The sequence below is a fragment of the Triturus cristatus genome, chromosome 2_1, assembly GCF_964204655.1.
Source record: "Triturus cristatus chromosome 2_1, aTriCri1.1, whole genome shotgun sequence".
Classification (NCBI taxonomy): domain Eukaryota; kingdom Metazoa; phylum Chordata; class Amphibia; order Caudata; family Salamandridae; genus Triturus; species Triturus cristatus.
Window position 1 is genome coordinate 717,745,569 of NC_140581.1, and position 20,232 is coordinate 717,765,800.

A 20,232-nucleotide genomic window follows, 5' to 3' on the forward strand; every position below is an offset into this window, starting at 1 on the left:
AGTTGTTTTTAAAATAGCTATTCTTTTTTATTCTATTGCACATTATTTATGGTGTCTGAACTGTGCTTGCATCCAAAGTGGTTACATGGTTAAAAAATGATGGACTAATGAAGAAAGGAAAAAGAAAAGGAGCAGAGCTTGCAGGGCTCCAAAGAGCTCAGTTTCTATCAAGAGTTAGGTTGAAAGCTTAGTTGCCTGCTCTGGTGCACCTTTACAGGAGTTCAGCGACATCTAAATTTGGAAGATTTTGAGAACAAAAACTACAAGGAATAGTGCTACATATCAAGGTTTTAGGAGGTGCTGTGCCATTAAAATACTGACAGAGCCTCTGTCTCTTTCCTTGACAGACCTGCCTATTCACAAGGTGCCACACGATATTGGCTCCCTTCACTTGCTCACCAGGTGAGGAGCTGATATCACAGGGTGGCAGGGAAGATGAGCTGGAAACCATTGCAGAGAGTGGGTTTCCAGGTTGTCTTTTAAAGTTGTAATCAGCGGATGTCCATTAAGGGAGATTGACAACACTCCAGGACATCGTCAACAGCCTCAACAACCCTTTGCTTCTTTTAGGTCTCGCCTGGCGAAAGCAGCGCATGCACTGCTCTCCGCCATGGAGAGGACCGTTTGTAATCGATTCAGCCAAAGCTGAATGAACGCGCGTCCAGATGGACAAACATGGCTGCTCTCGCCGCCCGCAAAGCTTAACATGCACGCGTAGGGACAAATAAATGCACGCGCATGTGGACAGCCCGACGCCATCTTTGTGCACACGCACGCGCATTTTTTTGTCCCTACACTTGCATGGCGGCGTGCTTTCGCTTTCCCAGACAGTGCAGAGGAAGCTGGCGCGCGGCTTCCCGCGAGCATTGCTTTTTTCATAAATGCAGAATCCACAATGTGAAGGTACCAACATCTTGACTTTACTTTAAAATCTCCCTATAGAAACGTCAAACACCTGAATCAAACCAAAATCACTTCACACATACGAGGTTTGGGTTACTGTACTATTCTATACTCAAGCCATTTCTGTTTTTTAGGACAAATCCTTGATTGTGAAGTTAGGGACAAGTGGAAATGTTCGAAGGGACAGATTTATACAACATCAGGGCTTTGGTAGCCTATATTCAAAGTCTATGGTTATGCTTTGGTTTGGTTATGGTTTGCTATGGTTTCTTTGTAGTCTATGTTTCCACATTCTACCACACATCTGTGTGCTGCTGGACCTGTCCTTTCATCAAAGAAAGTCATCTATGGCTGTTCAGGCCATCAAACTTCACCTTAACATGGTGCCAGATTCAAGGATGTGGAATCGGGAGGGGGTGGGGGTGGAGGAAGGATATATTATACATTACATTTTGAAGCACCTGAAAACCATTTTGATTTAAAAAAAAAATATATTTTACAATGTGCAGTTGTCCAAACATTATTGCTTTGCAGCTGAAGTAAATATTGAAACAAAAGACTTTTACATGCACTGCACTCATTATAAATAAAACAAAACAAACACACACACACACATACGTGTTACCATCCACACACACACACACAAACACACTAAACACCTACCCCCCCACCCCACCCCCCCACCCTCCCGATTGAAATCATTAAGCAGCAATAGGGTCTTCGTAAATGCTGGAATTATTGCTCCAAAAAAAATTGTGAAAACAGTGTCATGCACATTGGCGGATACGCTCACATCTGCAGACAGTAAACAGATCTGCCTACGACAAGCATTTCCTGGCACCGCTCTCAATACCGCACAGTCACCGATGACTCTGCTTTGGAATGTACACTGCCCAGACAAGAGGGACGCGCTATCCACCCTCTGCTATCTGAGACCTCTAGATACTCCCCCGTGTTAGTTTTTTTATTGTGACTGTATCGAAAGGGAATAGCGAATCTAACCGTCCAATGCGGAAGCACCAATGACAGCTATGCGTCACGCAGATGCGAGGCTACATATGGAAATACTTGAATGCCACAAGCATTCCATATGTGATGTATATGAAAGTTTAACAGAAATGTAAGTGGAATCCAAGAAACAATGAACATTGAGAGTGAATTGAATTTACTTTGGGTGCGTGTAGTGTAACTGACCAATATTATTTCTAAGGAATGTTATGCAGTTGCAGCGGACTAGTGTTTCTTGCGCAATCTTTACTCCCCGACCTAAGTGCTGCCAACAATTCGCCCGACGCCTTCAAAGAGGCCTAACAGGTCTGCTAAGCAAGTGACAGTGATCTGTTGCAGCAAGGCGTGTTTGCCTTAAATGATGCCACCCTTCTCGCGATACCAGCACGTGACGAGTGGGCACACATACAAACACAACAGTAGCCACTGACTTCAAGTGCAAGACTATTTACTACTCTAGCCCCACCTTCATTTGGAAACAGACCAAAAATTTCAAATCATCAGTTCAAAGTGTAAACCTACCACATACTAGGACGGTGGGGATCAAATTTGCTCAAAGGTGACCCCTAGAATGGATCTATCAGGTTTAAGATGAATAAACAAGAATGCCCTCGTCATCTGCACATGTAGGATAATCCTAGCAAATTCACATGAATATCAGAAATATTGACAACGTTATAAATGTCCATACACCCATATGGAATAGCTTTGGTCATATTTAAATAAAATATATAGGACTTTGTGTAGGGGTTCTTTGAGTCTCCTCAGAGCAGGGGCAATAATTAATGACAAAATGCAACCAAATGATGCAAATAGGAACACTTGTACTGTAAAGCTCAGACTAGCTCATCTGACAGAGGGAGTTGAGGGGATAGGTAGGCCCCTGATGCTGCGACTTACCAATTTAATTTCATCATGCGAGATGATGAGAGATTTGCCTGAAGCTGGTGCTCTGATTACAAGCGCATTAGGGTAATCAATCAATCAATCATGGAACTTATATCGCGCACTACTCACCCGTAAGGGTCTCAATGCGCTTGGGGAAGGGGGTCTGCTACTGCTCGAACAGCCAGGTCTTGAGCTGTTTCCTGAAGGCCAGGTGGTCCTGGGTCATCCGCAGGTGGACGGGTAGGGAGTTCCAAGTCTTAGCTGCCAGGTAGGAGAATGACCTTCCTCCAGCGGTGGCTCTCTGGATGCGAGGGACGACGGCGAGGGCGAGGTTAGCGGAACGTAGCCGGCGGGTGGGCGTGTAGAAGGTGAGGCGGCTGTTGAGGTACCCTGGGCCTAGGTCGTGGAGGGACTTGTGTGCGTGGGTGAGGAGTCTGAACGTGATCCTCTTGTTGACCGGGAGCCAGTGCAGGTCTCTCAGGTGGCACGAGATGTGGCTGCGTCGGGGGACGTCCAGGATGAGTCGGGCGGAGGCGTTCTGAATTCGCTGAAGTCTTTTCTGAAGCTTGGCCGTAGTACCGGCGTAGAGGGTGTTTCCGTAGTCTAGTCTGCTGGTGACGAGAGCGTGGGTGACCGTCTTCCTGGTCTCGGTTGGGATCCATCGGAAGATCTTTCGGAGCATGCGGAGGTTGTGGAAGCAGGCTGAGGAGACGGCGTTGACTTGTCTGGTCATCGATAGGGAGGAGTCCAGTATGACGCCCAAGTTGCGTGCGTGGTCCGTCGGTTCAGGTGCGGTGCCTAGTGCCGGGGGCCACCAGGAGTCGTCCCATGCGGAGGGTGATGGTCCCAGGATGAGGACTTCTGTCTTGTCCGTGTTCAGTTTCAGGCGGCTGATGTTCATCCATTCAGCGACGTCTGTCATCCCTTCGTGCAGGCTGGCTTTGGCGGTGTCGGGGTCTCTGGTGAGGGAGAGAATTAGCTGGGTGTCATCGGCGTAGGAAATGATGTTGAGGTTGTGTTGGCGTGCGATGGCAGCGAGGGGTTTCATGTAGATGTTGAAGAGAGTGGGGCTGAGCGACGATCCTTGCGGGACGCCGCAGATGACTTCGGTGGCCTCGGAGCGGAACGGAGGGAGGCGTACTCTCTGTGTTCTGCCTGAGAGGTATGAGATGATCCATTCCAGAGCCTTCCCTTGGATGCCGGTGTCGTTGAGGCGTTGGACTAGTGTGCGGTGGCAGACAGTGTCAAATGCTGCGGAGAGGTCTAGGAGGATGAGTGCCGCTGTTTCGCCGTTGTCGAGCAGGGCTCGGATGTCGTCGGTGGCTGCGATGAGGGCGGTCTCGGTGCTGTGGTTGGCTCTGAATCCGGACTGTGATGGGTCGAGGGATCCGTTCGTCTCGAGGAAGGCGGCCAGTTGCTTGTTGACGACCTTCTCGATGACTTTGGCGGGGAAAGGAAGGAGCGAGATGGGGCGGAAGTTCTTGAGGTCGGTCGGGTCCGCTGTTGGTTTCTTCAGCAGAGCGCTGAGTTCGGCGTGCTTCCAGCTCTCCGGGAAAGTTGCTGTGTTGAAGGAGGTGTTGATGATGTCTCGGAGGTGGGGTGCGATGGTAGAGGCTGCCTTGTTGAAAACATGATGGGGGCACGGGTCGGTCGGAGATCCGGAGTGGATGGTGTTCATCATGCGTGACGTGTCTTCGGGGGTCACCTCGGTCCATGTCTGGAGGGTGGCGGCGGGGTGCGAAGGTACGACCGATGGGTGCGGGGGTGAAATGTCGAAGCTGTTGTGGATGTTGGCGATCTTGCGGTGGAAGTACGAGGCGAGGGAGTCGCAGAGGTCCTGTGAGGGAGTGATGTCGTTGTTGCCGGTGCTGGGGTTGGAGAACTCCTTGACGATGTTGAAGAGCTCCTTGCTGTCATGGGCGTTCTTGTCCAGTCGTTCCCGCAGAGATTTCTTCTTGGTGGTGCGGATGAGCTGGTGATGTCTGCGAGTGGCGAGTTTCAGTGCTGTTCTGTTGTCGGCGGTCTTGTTGAGGAGCCAGGCCTTCTCGAGGGTGCGGCAGGCCTTCTTGGAGTCCTTAAGTTCGTCGGTGAACCAGGGGGCCTTCTTGCTTCTGGGCCTGGTGAGGGGGTTCTTCAGTGGCGCGAGGTCGTCGGCACAGGAGGTCAGCCACTGCGTGAGGTCGAGGGCAGCTGTGTTAGGGTCCGTGGTCCTGACAGGTGGGCTCTGGCTGAGGGAGGTGGCGAGCTGGTCGGCGGTGATCTTGCTCCAGTTTCTGTGGGGAGCCTGCTTCGGGTGATGGTGGACCGTGTTCTTTCTGAAGCTGAAATGGACGCAGCTGTGGTCGGTCCAGTGAAGTCCGGTGGAGTGGCTGAAGGTGACGTGCTTGCTGGACGAGAAGAGTGGGTCGAGCGTGTGGCCGGCGAAGTGGGTGGGGGTGTTGACCAGTTGCTGAAGTCCGAGGTTGGCGAGGTTATCCAGCAGGGCGGTGGTGTTGCGGTCATTGTTGCTCTCCAGGTGGAAGTTGAGGTCCCCGAGGAGGATGTAGTCGGCGGAGGGGAGGGCGTGAGGGCTGATGAAGTCGGCGATGTCTTCGCAGAACTGTGCGCGTGGTCCCGGGGGTCTGTAGATGAGGGTGCCTCTGAGGGTAGTCTTGGGGTCGGTGTGGATCTGGAAGTGCAGGTATTCGGCGGCGTTGAATACGTCGATGGAGTCAGTCGAGATGCGAATGGTGCTCTTGTGTACGATGGCGATGCCTCCTCCGGTCTGGTTGACGCGATCCTTCCTGATGATCTTGTAGCCGTCCGGGATGGCAATGGCGATGTCGGGGGCTGAAGAGTCGTTCATCCAGGTTTCCGTGAGGAAGGCGACGTCTGGAGATGCAGTGTCGAGGAGGTTCCAGAGTTCCACGGCGTGTTTGTGGACGGAGCGGGTGTTGAGCAGGATGCACTTGAGGTGGTTGCTGTTGTCCGTCTTGGTGGGCGTGGTGCTTGTTTGGAGGCAGGAGAAGTTGCAGGATCTGCAGGCGAAGGGTCCATGGGTGCGTTGCGGGGACGCTCGGTAGCATCCGGTGGCTCGGGCGGTTTTGAGTGCGATGAGCGTAGCGAAGTCGTAGGTCCTGCGGGGGGGCTGGCGGGCGCGGGGACCAGGGGGTCTGGCGCTGGGCGCGGTCCAGGCGCGGACGGGCGCAGACGGGCTTACCTTTGGCGCACCTTCGGCGCTCAGTCGGCGCTCCCGCTGCGCGCGTCCGCTGCGCGGTCGCTGAGGGGGCGTCATAAATAAGGAGCCGGGAGGGAGGGTCAGCGGGAGGCGGGAGCGGGGTGGCCAATGGGCAGGGAGGGGGGGCGGGACAGAAGGAGGAGGCGGGAGTGGGAGTGTGCGCCTGGGGCAGCGGCGCCGAGAAAACGGCGGGAAAATCGGCGGGAAGCGACGGAGCCAAGGAGTGACCAGGTAAGTGGCGGTGGTCAGCGGGCGTGGGGAGTGAAGGTAGCGGCGTGGGTGGCGACCAGGAAGCAGCAGGCGGTACCTGGGAGGCGGCGGAGGCGAGATGCAGGCAGCGGCGTCAGGTAGGTGGTCAGCGGAGGCAGGTAGGTAGCAGCAGTGGGAGGGAGCGTCCGTCTGTGCAGACTTTGTGGGGCCGCTCACATGCTGCCCATTTACCTGTAAACATCATCTATACTGAAACACTAGTGAAGGCAATATGATCCGCTCAGAGAGTGACAGAATGTTTAGATTAATCAGATCTGATAGATTTACTGTTTGGGATCTGAATGTTATATTTATTCAAATGCTTAATCAGCGCATACCTTTTTTAACATAAATAAGTGTGGTCCTAAATTTCTTTTAAGTCTGTCGTCAGTTCTACCTAATCTTGTTTTGATTCCACTTCATACTTCTTTTATCCACAAACTTTACGTCTCTTATTTCACTTTCTGGAGGCTCTTTTTCATCCCTGCTTTCTACTTTTGTCACTGTTTTCCTAGGTTCCTCACTCTCTCTCTCTCTTCAGCCTTTCCCAGTGTTGCTCAGAGTCAAAGACGGTGATGAAAATTTGAGCCCTACTCCATTTAAATGAGTTGCAGTGAGCACCACACGCACCAATTAAGCACTGTGATTAACAGACTATTTTCAGAGTTAGTCTAGTCATATATATATATCTATTTTAACTGAGTTTTATTTTCCTAAGCTTCTGTATTGACATTAGGAGTCCTCAATTGTATTTAAAATATATAGCATTGTGAATGTAATTTCAATTAGCAAAAACATTAATCAAATGATATGCAGAGAAGTATAAAACACTAGAAAGTAACATTTAACAAGGAATACAAAGAAACTTAGCCCTATAGGGAGGGGCGTAACGAACGCCACAACAGCACAGTGGGGCCCCCAACCCTACAGGGGCCTCTCAAAAGTACAAAGTAGCCCCTTCAGCTCGAACTCAAGATCAAGGCATGTCTGTGAGATATTGTGGTAAATTTAAATTACCTAGACTTAATCTATGCGGTAAAGTTCAATAAGAATAACTCAGTAAAAATAAGAGGCAGAATCCGTGGTATTAGAGGTTCTAAAATGGGTTTATTCCTTACAAAGGAATTGGTTCGAACCAGGCAATCGGATTCCGTCACCACGAAGGTTCGGGAAGGGATAGGGCAATACTTTATTGACAGGTTGTCATATATATAGTCAATGCATTACAGTAAAGACATATGCAGAAGGCGTAACAGCTGAGAAGAGAGATAAGAATACACATACGTAATGAAAAAAGGCGTTACAATAGGCGTGCATAAGGGCGTGTACTAGAAACGTCATTATGAGGATGTCACAGGTGGGTGGATCCATAAGAGAATCCTGCAAAGTCAGCAGAAATATATGGCAGAGATGCGCGCACGGCAGCATGACGTGTGATTGACGTGTAACTGGAGGGTGAAGGGGACTTGACATTTAGCCCTACATGAGGAGACAGAAGTCTGGGATGTCAGAACAACCTAATCCCAAATCGTATCTAATATCTTGTGTTTAAGGAACTGTATTATCTGGAAGGAAAGGTCTCTCAGGCAGAGGCTATCCTATACTAACTACTAGTGCGTGTATAAGCGTCTACGTGTCTACATGAGATGCGAAGGGGCATGGGCCTACCATGGCAACAGAAGCTATGAATTACTTGCACGGAGACAGTAAGGCCGGGCCCTTTGCTCTGTAGCTGGAAGGATGTTTACCTAAACTACTAGACAGGAATGCATTTCTCGAGGAGCGGAGCAGATAACTTGAAGGCTGAATACAGTCTTGGCAGGCAACAGGCCGGGCCAGGCACCGTTAGCCGCGCAGGAAGTAAGACAAAGGTCATGGATACAGATGCAGGTCCAGGCTGGAGCATTCAGAGGCAGAAGGCAGGAAAAGCTCGATGGCAGAATTCAGGGCCTAACTTGCCAGAGCTGAAAAACGTGAAAAGTATACCATATAAAGACGGTGGCAAGGCATACTTAGGAACGGAATATTCGACCCATTCATGGTGGACCTGAAAGAGGACATGTTAACGTTGGACGCATATGTATTTGCGTCTTCATAGCTGGAAGTGGAGGGAACATACATGTACTTGTAGCATGTACATGGAGCCGTTGGGGTCTAAGATAGGGGACACAATTGATCGTAAAAATTCATATTTCCTCAATATGAGCGACTCAAGGGCCCCTCATCACATTCTGCAGGGGAGCCCTATCATCATTTTGTGTTACACACTACCTATAGGGAAACTAACTTCACTGCATTGAGTGTGGAAGTCGCAACACTGACTTTTGCAACACAAGGAGGATCACATTTCCAGGCAAATCTTTCGAGTGATTGCTTGTCACAAACATGAGACCAGTTAGCCACCTCTAAAAAGAACTTCATAATTATGGTTAAGGAAGACTGTTAAAACTACTGAAAGGTACCCTCATAAAATACCCCCAAAAAACTCATTTCCCCATATCTTCTAAATCCCGAAGCAAAGGTTTGCTATTTTTCACCCTTTGAACTTACTCTGCTTTAAAAACAGTCAGACCACCCAGCAAAGTAAACCAGAAATTATTATTCCTCTTAGAGAATAAAGCCTGGATCCTTTCCCAACCAAAAGTTCACAGTGACATGACAAATCATTGCAAGAATATTTTCCTGGATGAAAAGAGTTTTCAAATTTTCTTGCATGAATATAAAATGGAGAGAGATATTTGTGGTGACCCTGGTGCCGGTGGGTCTGAAAACCGCTCAAGGCTGATTAAAAGTTGATAACTTTATGCACTCTGCTTCAGAAACCGCTTCACATATCTCGCGACCCCGGGCTTGCTTGCATGGCGCCAGTGTGCGGACACTTGTTTCCACAAAGGCATGGTGGGGAAACCCTGTGGTCTACCAACAGCATGCTGCTATATTGCTCGCTATAGAAAGGTTTAACAATGCTTGGCTTCATTGTAAAAGTCTGGCTCTGAAAAGTACAGAGCGCCCTACAGAGCGTGTGCATTTGAAAACACACCACTGTATCGATTTAACTGAAGAAAGCTGCTGGAGCCAACTGAAAATGCAAAGATAAGAGGGGTCGGTATATACCATAAGTGGGATGAAAAACTGGGCATCCTTCAGAAGTGACCGCTCCTCCGCTATGGCGGAGGAGCATCGCCCCACAGCTTTCGAGCAGTGGAAAGGAAATATAAAACGATAATAACTTTAACTTATTATCATTTTATGTTTCCTTGGCGGTCGGGTGGGTGGGAGGGCTGCCCTGCTCTCAGAGTGGGCAGGGGAGGAGTGGTTTGCCCTCTCCTAAGTGCGCAGTGACTGGTCGGCCCTCTCGGGCCGGCCAAACCAGTCATCAGCACTTTCCCCGTTTTCCATGCAGGCTGCATTACAGCCTGCATGGAGAAGAAGGCCAGACCCCCATTTCCTGGTTAAGCGTCAAACCAGGACGCTCAAAACAATTACAACACTGCAATGCAGCTTTGTCATTGGTCAGGGGAGCCTGGCTGTTCCTGGCTTCCTGTCCCACGAGTAGAGCAGGAGCAAGGAGCAGCGACTCGGGACCCGACGCCAAGGTAAGTGTGTAATATATATATATATTTTTTCTTCATTGCTAAGGCTCATGCCCCCCCCTGCAAGTCATGCCGGCCAATGCTGCTTAAAGAGGTGTGGTCTATGTAATGAAGGGCGTGGCCATTTTATTAAGGCGAAGGCAATACGCAACAGGGCATATACAGCTAATATCATGGGGCAGCACATTGACAGAATTAGAGTACATTAATGCACAGTAAGCTACATCATAAATAAGTCCAATCCTCAAACAATAGTTCCACAGCTCAAACACATAGTTTTACTCATGTAGGCTTATCCTGTCCTAACAATAATTTCCGGTTTCGCACATATATAACTTAAAGCCAGGTCTGGGGCCATCTGCCTTCAGATATACAACACAACAACCGACATACACCTAAAGGAAGTCAGGACTATTGGTTTTGTCAATGGTCGTTCGCTGTCCGAGCCGGACTGGGAACCAAAACCGGCCCTGGCAAAGTGCTCGGCCGACCCCCCGCCCCCCCCCCCCCACAACGGCCCGGTAACAGGGGCCCAAAACCGGCCCCCACCCGTGCGGCCTACTGGGGGATTGCCCGGTGCCCGATACGGCCAGTCCGGCCCTGTTCGCTGTGTCAGATAAATGACTAACAACAATGGTTTGTTTCAATTTTGAAATAATTTGAATGTGAATTAGACGTTACTGAGGTCTGTACAAGTGGCAGTGGGCTTCAGAGTATCTCAAGTGCTCCCATTCATCTCTCACACATAATTCCTCTGCAGTTTATGTTAGAGACTTGTGCATTTTTCCTCTTTACTTATTGCTGAAATCCTCCATCTGAATATCTGACACCTCATATTTCTCTCCTCTTCAGCAGTGGCGGCTCCTCCGCTAAGGTGGAGGAGCGTCAGCCCACTGCTTTTAAGGTGTGTAACTAAAGGAAAAGTAAAATGATAATAACTGAATGTTATTATCATTTTATTTGTTCCTGCTGCTTTGTGAGCGGGGCTGCTCACTCCAAGTAGGCATGACTTCTTGGCTGGCCCTCCTGGGCCGGCCACACAGTCATGTGCACTTTGCATGCTTGGGGCCTGGGCATATTCTCCAGGGGGGCTGTAATGCAGAATGCGTGGAGAATATACCCAGGCCCCCATTCCCTGGCTGAGCACCAAACCACGGTGGTCAGACCAATCACAACGCTGCATTGCAGCATTTTGTTTGGTCAGAGGAGCCTGGGTGCATCCTGGCTCCTGTTCCGTCCGAGTCCTGACGCAGAGGAGAGACGCTGCGGCGATAAGGTAAGTTTTATTTATTTTACATTTCTCCCCAACCCCGCCCCTCTCCAGCTCCGTCTTTTCACTCTCCGCTATATGTACTTCTCCACATCTCCTTCACTTCAGCACACCCACTCAATACGCCCACTCTCAAGTAAGCAATGTATATTCTTGTACTTCTGCCTTGTCAATATTTTGACCACTATTTATCTCCTTCGCACACATGTACTTAGTATCACAGTTGCAACTGGCGCACAGGACCACCGCTCTGTGCACCCTGTAGAGAGGTCAAGGGTGAATCACCATGTTTTCTGAAGACCTGTTTGATCTAGTGACAGCACTAGTGAGAAACTCAAACTGCCTTCAGGCTCAACTCCAGAAGTCTCAGCTGTAGACCATTATAAACACTTGGAAGTGACTCAATTCAAAGTAAGCATTATATAAGAGCAAAATGCTTCACAAAAAACCTACAGAAACACATCCAAGACAAACATTATTAGGGAATGGAAGATTAAGTAAAACATGTGAATTACAAGCAGGAACTAAATTGCTGACGTGGATCACTTGTTCTTATTCATTGTATTGAACATTGAAGAACACCATACAATACAGCTGCCAGATTTAACAAAACTGGGGCATGGGATATTGAAACATTTGCATAGCTGTGTCAACAACAATACATAGTAAAGCATACAGTAGTTAGCAGCTGAGTAAACTTTTGGAAAGGGTATGGAGGGTCAAGTAAATGAAGGGAAGTGGGGGAGTAAGGAAGTGTGGGAGAGGGGTCAAGTGCCTGTGTAGCAATTGCAGATCAGTGGATAAACTGCAGCATAGCCTAGAAGATTATGTATGATGGAATAGGGCGGTTGAGACTAGTATGACTAGGCGGGGAAGGCATTGTGCTGTAGGGAGCTTGGGAGCGCTATGAGGGTGGAGGGGGAACTGTGCAATGCAGGGCATAGGGTGTTGAGAAAAAAGTTCATCAGACTGGCACGTCCATGGCGAACGTAGACTTCGCCTCTTTCAGGAGGACCTCACAGGTGGAGGGAAAGGGATGTTTACGAACAACTCTGACCAGCTCTCTGTGCATTCTTTTACTTATGTTTTTACTTTCTGCCTGAGCACATAAAACAAACATTTGCAATGCAATAGGTCTCGCAGTTACGCGAGTTTAAGCTATTGGCATTGTAAATAACAATGTCTTTTATTTATGTTTTTAAAAAGAAAACAAAAATAAAAGGCATTGTAATTTGCATTGTCAATAGCTCAAACTCGCATCAATGCGAGACCTATTGCTTTCCAAATGCTTGTCTTTTTAAGGGGCAGTGAGGGTTTGGTGGGGTGTCAGAATGCTCTTAGGTTGTTCTTTGTACAAACCCCGGCGCTATTGAAAGCCATGCCTCCTTCTCACACAAGGAAATATATTTTGAAATTTGCAGGTCTGACAAGGACACACAGATGTGGCACCCTTCTCCCAGAGCGTGTGGAGACTCAATCCCAACATCTCATGTGCTTTGTGAGCCTGTATGCTGAGAATGACGAGTCCATCAAAAGAAGTGTGGGGAGGACATGGAAGGTCTTTTCCAAAGTAAAGGATGTAGCCTTACGGCTAGAGAGGTGGACCTCGAAGCTGGGGAAACTGGTTCAAGTCTCGGCAACGACACTCAACATCCTTTGATTCTGGGCAAATCACTTAATCTCCCCGTGCCTAAGAAAAATTAATGTGTCCATCTGTAACGAAACTGGTGCTCATATAAAGCGCTTTGATAACCAATGTCTCGGGTCTAGTTTGCGCTATTTAAAACTCTAAAATAAGAAATGTTTGTCTGGCCCATTCAGCCAGATGCTGCTTCCTCAGAGACAGCTCTGAAACAGAGATGAAACGGATGGAGATTATTAGAGCAACAATCTTAAGTGACTTTTAACTAAAGAGATATAAGTGATTCAGGTACGGAGTTCTTCACACTAAAATACAACATTTAGTCCTTGATGACAGTTGGTGCGGAGTTGCCTATTAGGTACATATTAAGACCAGTACATAAGACATAGCAAAGATGTTTAAAGGGTCTGGTGAATAGCTCCTTGTCTCAGTTCCGACTCAAGAATAGATCATAACATGTAGAATTTGGTGACTATTGCACAGACAGTCTTCATTTTCTGCCTTAAATAGCAGCGAATTTGACCTCTGGTAAATTATGCTGATGCAGATTTTATCTGACATGATAATTACCCACAGTAGTCAACATTACTTGGAAATTTGATCCCTGCACAGACTTTGCACATAGATCGACGTTGCATAACTCACTGGTGACCAAGACCTTAGGTATTATGTGCTTAAAATGCGAAAGATCAGTCCTATTGTGTCAACACTGAGCAGCACTGGGAAAATTGAGCTTTGAAAAAACCTGTGAGAAAGAGTTGAGGGGCACTGTTGTTTGACTGCTGGGCAAATTGAAATATCACTGATATTAAGAAGAAAGTTCTTCATTGAAAGATTTATGCACATTAACCTGTAGAAAATTAACTTCCTTTAGGAGTGCAATGCTCTAATATTACATTGGATAAGGTGCCACTGGCTGTACATATAAGGATATTGCAAGGGACAGAGACAATATAGAGGAATGAGGCACGCTGTCCCTGGCTCACGCCCCATAGCGTAGCACTTGGTGCCCGCCAGCAGGCTGCGGGAGACTGAACACTAGTGCTAAGGGCTGGACGACCCTGGCCACATCATATGCAGGGTGGGAGCGGGCTGTGGGCAGAGGGCAGAGCCCTGGGGATGCAAATCATGGGGTGTCACACATCTCAAATTAACCACTTGTTGCCTCAGGCTGCCGTGGGGGTGAACTTCTGCGATGGCCAGCATCTCTCTTGTAGCCGCCAGGGACATCTTCTATGTGTTGTCCTTGACCAGTGGGCCTTGATGGGGTGCTGCAGACCCGTGGGTCACCTTTTGTGGGCAGCATGCTACGCGAGTGCAATGTGGATAGCCTAAAGGGCGCTAACTGACCAGACTAGTGAACAGGCCCCCCAGGAGAACAATGGCATTATCATTAGGGGCATTGGGGCCCTGGGGAAGTTCGCTTTGGTGCAAGTGAGCATCAAGATTTATCATGTGAAGGGACCGGATGACCTGCGCTATTGGGGGCAATGGCAGCGCAGCTGCAGCAGGCCCACCACGTGGCAAAGAGACATATAACACATTAGAGCTCCCCTGTCAAACTACATTACGGTACAAGCCTGACATCTGTGTGGCACAAGCATTCTCTCCCCCGACCTCAACTTCATGCTCCACCTGAGACCTTCAAGGCACCACTGATTGGCTACTTGTGCTTCAACTGTTCACTTTGGTTGTTATTTCTAACATGTGGAAAACGGGACAACCCGTAATTACACCGTCCGTTGGTGCTGCCCACCCTCAGGCTGAAGACTTACCTAGTGGGTGTTCAGAGCAAAAGTGATCAACACTGCAACCATAGATTATGGCAAACACCGGGCATCCAGAGTACCATTTGGGCCCACATCGCATCTTCACAGTGCCCCTGACATGAATCAAGCCCACCCATGCAGTCAGGACCCTCTGTGCATGCTCACAAAAAGCTGCAAGAAAAAGAAGACAAATTGGATATGATCCTGGAATCATTCAGTTCCACTACAGGGCTCATTGAAGCCAAAATCAGTGCAGTATCAATTGACCTGTACCTGCGCAAAGACTAGAAAAAGGTCAAGGAATGGATCTCTCATATAAGAACATTTGCTGCAATTGGTGCAGCTGCAGATATAATCTTTTCAATAGTGTGTGCAGGGCAAAGCAAAAGATGTGGAGGGACGTGCAAGCCACAGCAATATCCAACTGCTGGGTGTTCCAGAGTGTTCACAAAAGCGTGACATGGTGAGCTTCTTGAGAAACTTGATCACCGCCACTTGCTGTGTCTCAGGGACTAGCTCCCTTCATTTCAGTTAAACGGTGGCATTGAGTCCCAGTTTGTCTGCCACTACCTGGCATGCCACCCAGGCCCATCGTAGCTAAACTCCCACAAAGATCACTATTCTACAGGTGGCTAGAAAAGTCACAAATTTCGTGATCAACGACAGAAAGGTTCTAATTTTCCCAGAATGCATCCTGGTGGTGCAACATCATTGTTCCTCCTTTGTGGGAGTAAGCTTAAAGATATGGGTCTCAATATTTCCTACTCTTCCTTGCCAAATTAAAAATAACGCCTGAATCGGATAAAGACATCTAGTCGCAGGTTCCTTACCTTTGAATTTCCCAGCTGTCACACTCGATCTGGAAGATTTTTCTTCAAGCAACACCCATGCGTAGCGGTAAGTGGCGTCTGTCAGTTCCGCGTGATGTCGGCGTTGTCTCCTCCGTTGTCGTCAACGTCACCTATATAGGTGCCACCTTGGCATGCTGAAATCAGTTCTTTTCTTTCCACGGCAGTTACCGCAGATCCGTGAAGAGAGCTATCCTCTGTCACGTTTTGACGTTTTTTTTCGTCATTTTGGCAAAAAAATTTGGTGTGTAGGATGTCGAAGAAGACTCAAGTCATGTGGCGCCTGTCACCGCTCTATGTCGGTAACGTATCCACGCAAACACAATAAGATGATGGACAGAGTGCTAAAACTTTTCAGACACTCGCCCCAGTCACTATTAGATATGGGTTGAATCCATCATCGTTCTTTTGCTTCCTTCAGCACCCCAGTTCAGACCCAGCCATATGCAAATCAGTCTTGACCCTGTTCCTCATGGGAACAGTCCAGACCGAACTGCCCAGCCAGGTGTTCCCTAGACTGGAAATAAGCATCCCGGGACCAGTTTCGGGCTAACCCCCCTCATCAGCCAGGCTAGCTTGAATCCAGTGGCAAAGTGAGCAAGTTACCCACATCTGGGAATACCCTGCCAACTTGAGGTGAACAAAGCTAACACTATAAGATGATGGACCTGGTTTGTCTTTGGTGCCTGGAGTGCGACCATAACTCGAAGTCGTGCTCCGACTGCTGGGCCATGGCTCCGAAAGCTTTGAGGAAGCTGTCCTTAAGCTGCTTGCCGCCTAGCCCTCTGCACCACGTTGTTTGCCCTGGAAGTTGAAAGGAAGGTCCGGGCACCGCTCCGGGAGCCTTTAGTCCTCATCCTATCACTTGAAGTCTTTGAATCGGTCAGGTAAGAAGCATAAAAAAACAAGAAGTCGAAGCGTGCTTCGACTTCTCTCCATCGGTTGGCTGACGTGATGAAGGAGTCTCGCGTTCTAGGCCTCATTCCTCTGATCCTGCGCCTGGTTCGGCTCTTAGCCTCTCCATCTTCCTGGGAGCTGGAGCAATCCCAGCTCAAAGAATTCTATGACTCTCTGTGCATCATATTTTGGCGGCCTGACCCACCTGGCACACCTTTGGGCCTCAGAGGGGGATCTAATGGGTTCTGTGCCTGCAGCTCCGTGGCCCATGACCCCCATGGATCCGGACCAATGCTGGTAGTACGACAGTGACGTTCCCAGGCCCACATGCTGAGACTCCCGGCCCCCACCGGCAGTGTCAGTCCCATTCTCATCCCCGACAACACAGAGCCTAATCGCACCTACCCATGCAGATTCCAGCACTACCAGAACCCTTTGGTCCCAGGTTGGTTCATCAGCCTTATTCCAAAGGGCTAAAAATGGAAGAAGATTTGGAGGGGTCACTGGGCCTGTTACAAAACCAACTAGACACCACTCTACCCCAGAGCTTGATGGTCCAAGCCTCTACATTCCAGGATGTGTTCCCTTCTGCACCTCTGGACATGGAATCCAAGAGGCCAGATAGTTGGGGCAAGAAAAATGTTTTTCTGCTGCCAGCCTTGCATTGCGGTCGGTGAACACTGCATGTCTATTGGGCTGTTACTCCCACTCCCTATGGGAAACAGTTGCTCAAGTGCTGCCACAGGTCCTGAAGGAGGCCCGAACCATCCTCTTCCAAGCAGTATCAGTATGGAAGAACGGCAGTAAACTTCACCATTTGTTATGGACTTAACACCACCGTCCTCCTGGACAGAACGATTTCATCGATGGTGGCTGTTTGACACCATGCCTGGCTCAGAACTTATAGCTTTTCTATGGATGTTCAGGCTTCCCTCATGGACATGCTCCCTTTGGTGGCACTCGTCTCTTCGCCGACAATGCAGACATGGCCCTAGAGCATTTTAACGACTCATGGGCTATGGCCAAGTCCTTGGGCTTTTAAGTGGCCACATGCCCCCATCTGCTTTTGGCACCTTTCAGCTGCGCCAGCCATACCCCAGCCACAACACTGCACAAGTTTAGCAACCTCTGTGCGGCCATGGGCACGACTCGTTCCAGCCCATGGGTCGGGCGACCAGACGTTGGGTCAGTCCTCCACCCCCTCACACCCTCGGCCTCCAAACCCTCCTAGTCCGGCCCTTCAAGATCATGGGAGGCCAGTTGGTCGCAGGATCAGCCATCACCTCCACCACTGGTAAAACATCACCTCAACAGGTGCCTCCATGCCTCCAACTTACAATCGGCTGATGAAGGATCATGTGACTCAGCTGCAGAAGGAAGTCATGACTCTACTAGGGAGCCTTAGTGAGGGTTCCGGCACCAGAAGTAGGCTGGGTATTTGTTATTCCCGCTACTTTCTGGTCCCAAAGGGGGAAAAGGGCCAATGCCCTATCCTAGCTTTGCAAGCCCTCAACTACTTCCTCAAAAAGGATAAGCTCAAGATGCTCACTCTGGCTCAGATCTTGTCTGCCCTAGACCCAGGAGAATGGATGGTAACGTTGGACTTGCAGGACACCTATTTTTACATTCTTGTCCTGCCTTCACATCGGCGCTACCTGTGGTTTATGGTAGGCCACAAGCATTGTCAGTTGTCGGTGCTCCCCTTTGGCCTTATCAGTGCCCCTTGGGTGTTCACCAAGGTGAAGACATTGGTTGCAGCAAATCTGCGCAGTTCAGGGATGCCAGTTTTCCTCTATGTTGATGACTGGCTGTTAAAGGCATGCTCACCCCAGGCTGTCTCCCACCTACAGACTAAGGTGAACCTTCTGTATTCGCTTGGGTTCTCTATCAACATGCCGAAGTCACACCTGACTTCCTCTCACATGCTCCCTTTCATCGGATCTGTTCTGGATACAGTGTTGTTTCAGGTCTATCCTCCAGAGTGGCAATCCAGTATATTCATGCTATGCTACAGATGTCTCAGCTTCTATCCTGGATTTTGGTGAGAATTACTCTGAGGCTGCTGGGCTTCATGACTTCCTGCATCCTGCTTGTGACACATGCCAGATGGCATATGGTGTCTCCATCTGGAGGTGGCACAAGGTCTCTTTCAGCAGTGGGGAGAGCCTTGGTTAGATCTTTTAGCTTCCGCAGAGAACGGCCAATGTCAGAATGTCAGAGAGGCTATGTGTCTCGAGTGGAGCTCAGGCTTCCTATATGCCTTTCCTCCCATACCACTCCTGGCCAGAGTGCTCAAGAAGATCAGGAGCGACCAGGCCCAAGTCATTCTTGCGTCTCCAATTGAACATTGATCCTGCGATCAGACTGCCCCTTCGGGAGGATTCTCCACCCGAACCTGTCAATTCTTTGCCTTCTTGCGTGGAGATTGAGCGGCAGCAGTTGATAGCATTCAGCCTTCCTCCCAAAATCTGTAATGTTATTTTGGCAGCCAGGCGTCCCTCTACCGAAATCGTGAATGCCTGCCGGTGTCTCAAATTTGTAAAATATTGTACAGGGAAGATCTATTGATCCTCTTTCTGCTTCCCTCTCTCAAGTCTTACTTTTTATTTTGACTCTTGCCTAGCAGGGCTATGCTCTGGGCACTCTCAAAGGGTACCTTTCTGCCCTGTCTGCCTTTTTGAGGCTGCCAGACCACCCTCATTATTTAGATCTCCTGTTGTAAATAGATTTCTGAAGGGGCTTGTACATATGTTCCCCCTGCCCCTTTCATCATATCTCAGTGGGACCTTAATTTTGGTCTCGCCTCCTGATGTGTGCTCCATTCAAACCTTTGCACAACCACCCCCTCCCACTGCTTGCCATCAAAGCAGCCTTTTTTTTGGCAATCACATCTGCCAGGAGGGTGAGCGAATTGCAGGCTTTGTCATCCAAGCCTCCTTACCTGATAGTCTTCCCAGATAAAATGGTGCTTCGCACTAGGACCTCTTTCTTACCAAAAGTGGTAACACCATTCCATGTCGGGCAAGCTGTCACCCTGCCCACTTTCTACGCTCCTCTGCATCCCTCTAAAGAAGAGGAGCGACTCCACCATCTGGACCCAAAAAGAGCATTGTTGTTCTACCTTGACTGCACTAAAGAGTTCCCGGTGCCGACCAATTCTTTGTGGGGTACGTGGGAGCGAAGAAGGGTTGTGCAGTGCAGAAAAGGATGATATCTCGATAGGTCATCCTTTGCATCAAAATCTGCTACACTCTGTCTAAAAAGCAACCTCCTGAAGGCTTAAGGGCTCATTCTATCAAAGCTAAGGCTGCTACCACAGCATTGCAACGTGGAGTCCCAGTCCTCGACATTTGTCAGGCAGCAACGCGGGCATCACTGCACACGTTCACCCAGCAGTACTTCTTGGACAGTTAAGTCTGTAGGGGTGGCCTTTTTGGCTGCTCAGTCCTGCAGGACTTCCTGGTCTAAACATTTCCACAGTCCCTCCTCTGGGGATGATATTGCTAGGGTAGCTATTAGAAGGTAAGGAATCTGCGGCTAGATGTCTCCTTCAGATAGACCGGTTACTTACCTTCGTTATTGTCTTATCTGGTAGAGACCTGACCCAGCGCAGATTCATTACCGACTCACCCATCCTCCCCAAACTGCGTACAGGTTTTTAAGTGAGGGCTGTTCCCTTTCAGGGCCCTAGTTCATAAACACACTAATGTTAGTGCATTTCATAGATTCGCACTCCTGGCATGTAACGTCTTGAAAAGTAACTGACATCACTGTGCTGAGGCAGAACCTGTATATGTGCCACGGACGTCACAATGGCAGAGACAACACAGACAACATCACACGGAGCCGGCTGACACCACCGGCGCGAAGGGTATTGCTCACAGAAAAATCTTCCTGATCCGGACTGATGCTTGGGAAATTTAAAGGTAAGGAATCTGCAGCTAGATC

The 20,232-nt window shown here is 49.1% G+C and overlaps 1 protein-coding gene across 2 annotated transcripts in view; it reads left to right on the forward strand.

Annotated features, from left to right (window-relative positions):
* Positions 1–20,232, forward strand: part of DMXL1 (Dmx like 1) — a 1,781,042-nt gene that overhangs the window by 1,350,505 nt on the left and 410,305 nt on the right. The gene's annotated exons all lie outside the window — the stretch shown is intronic.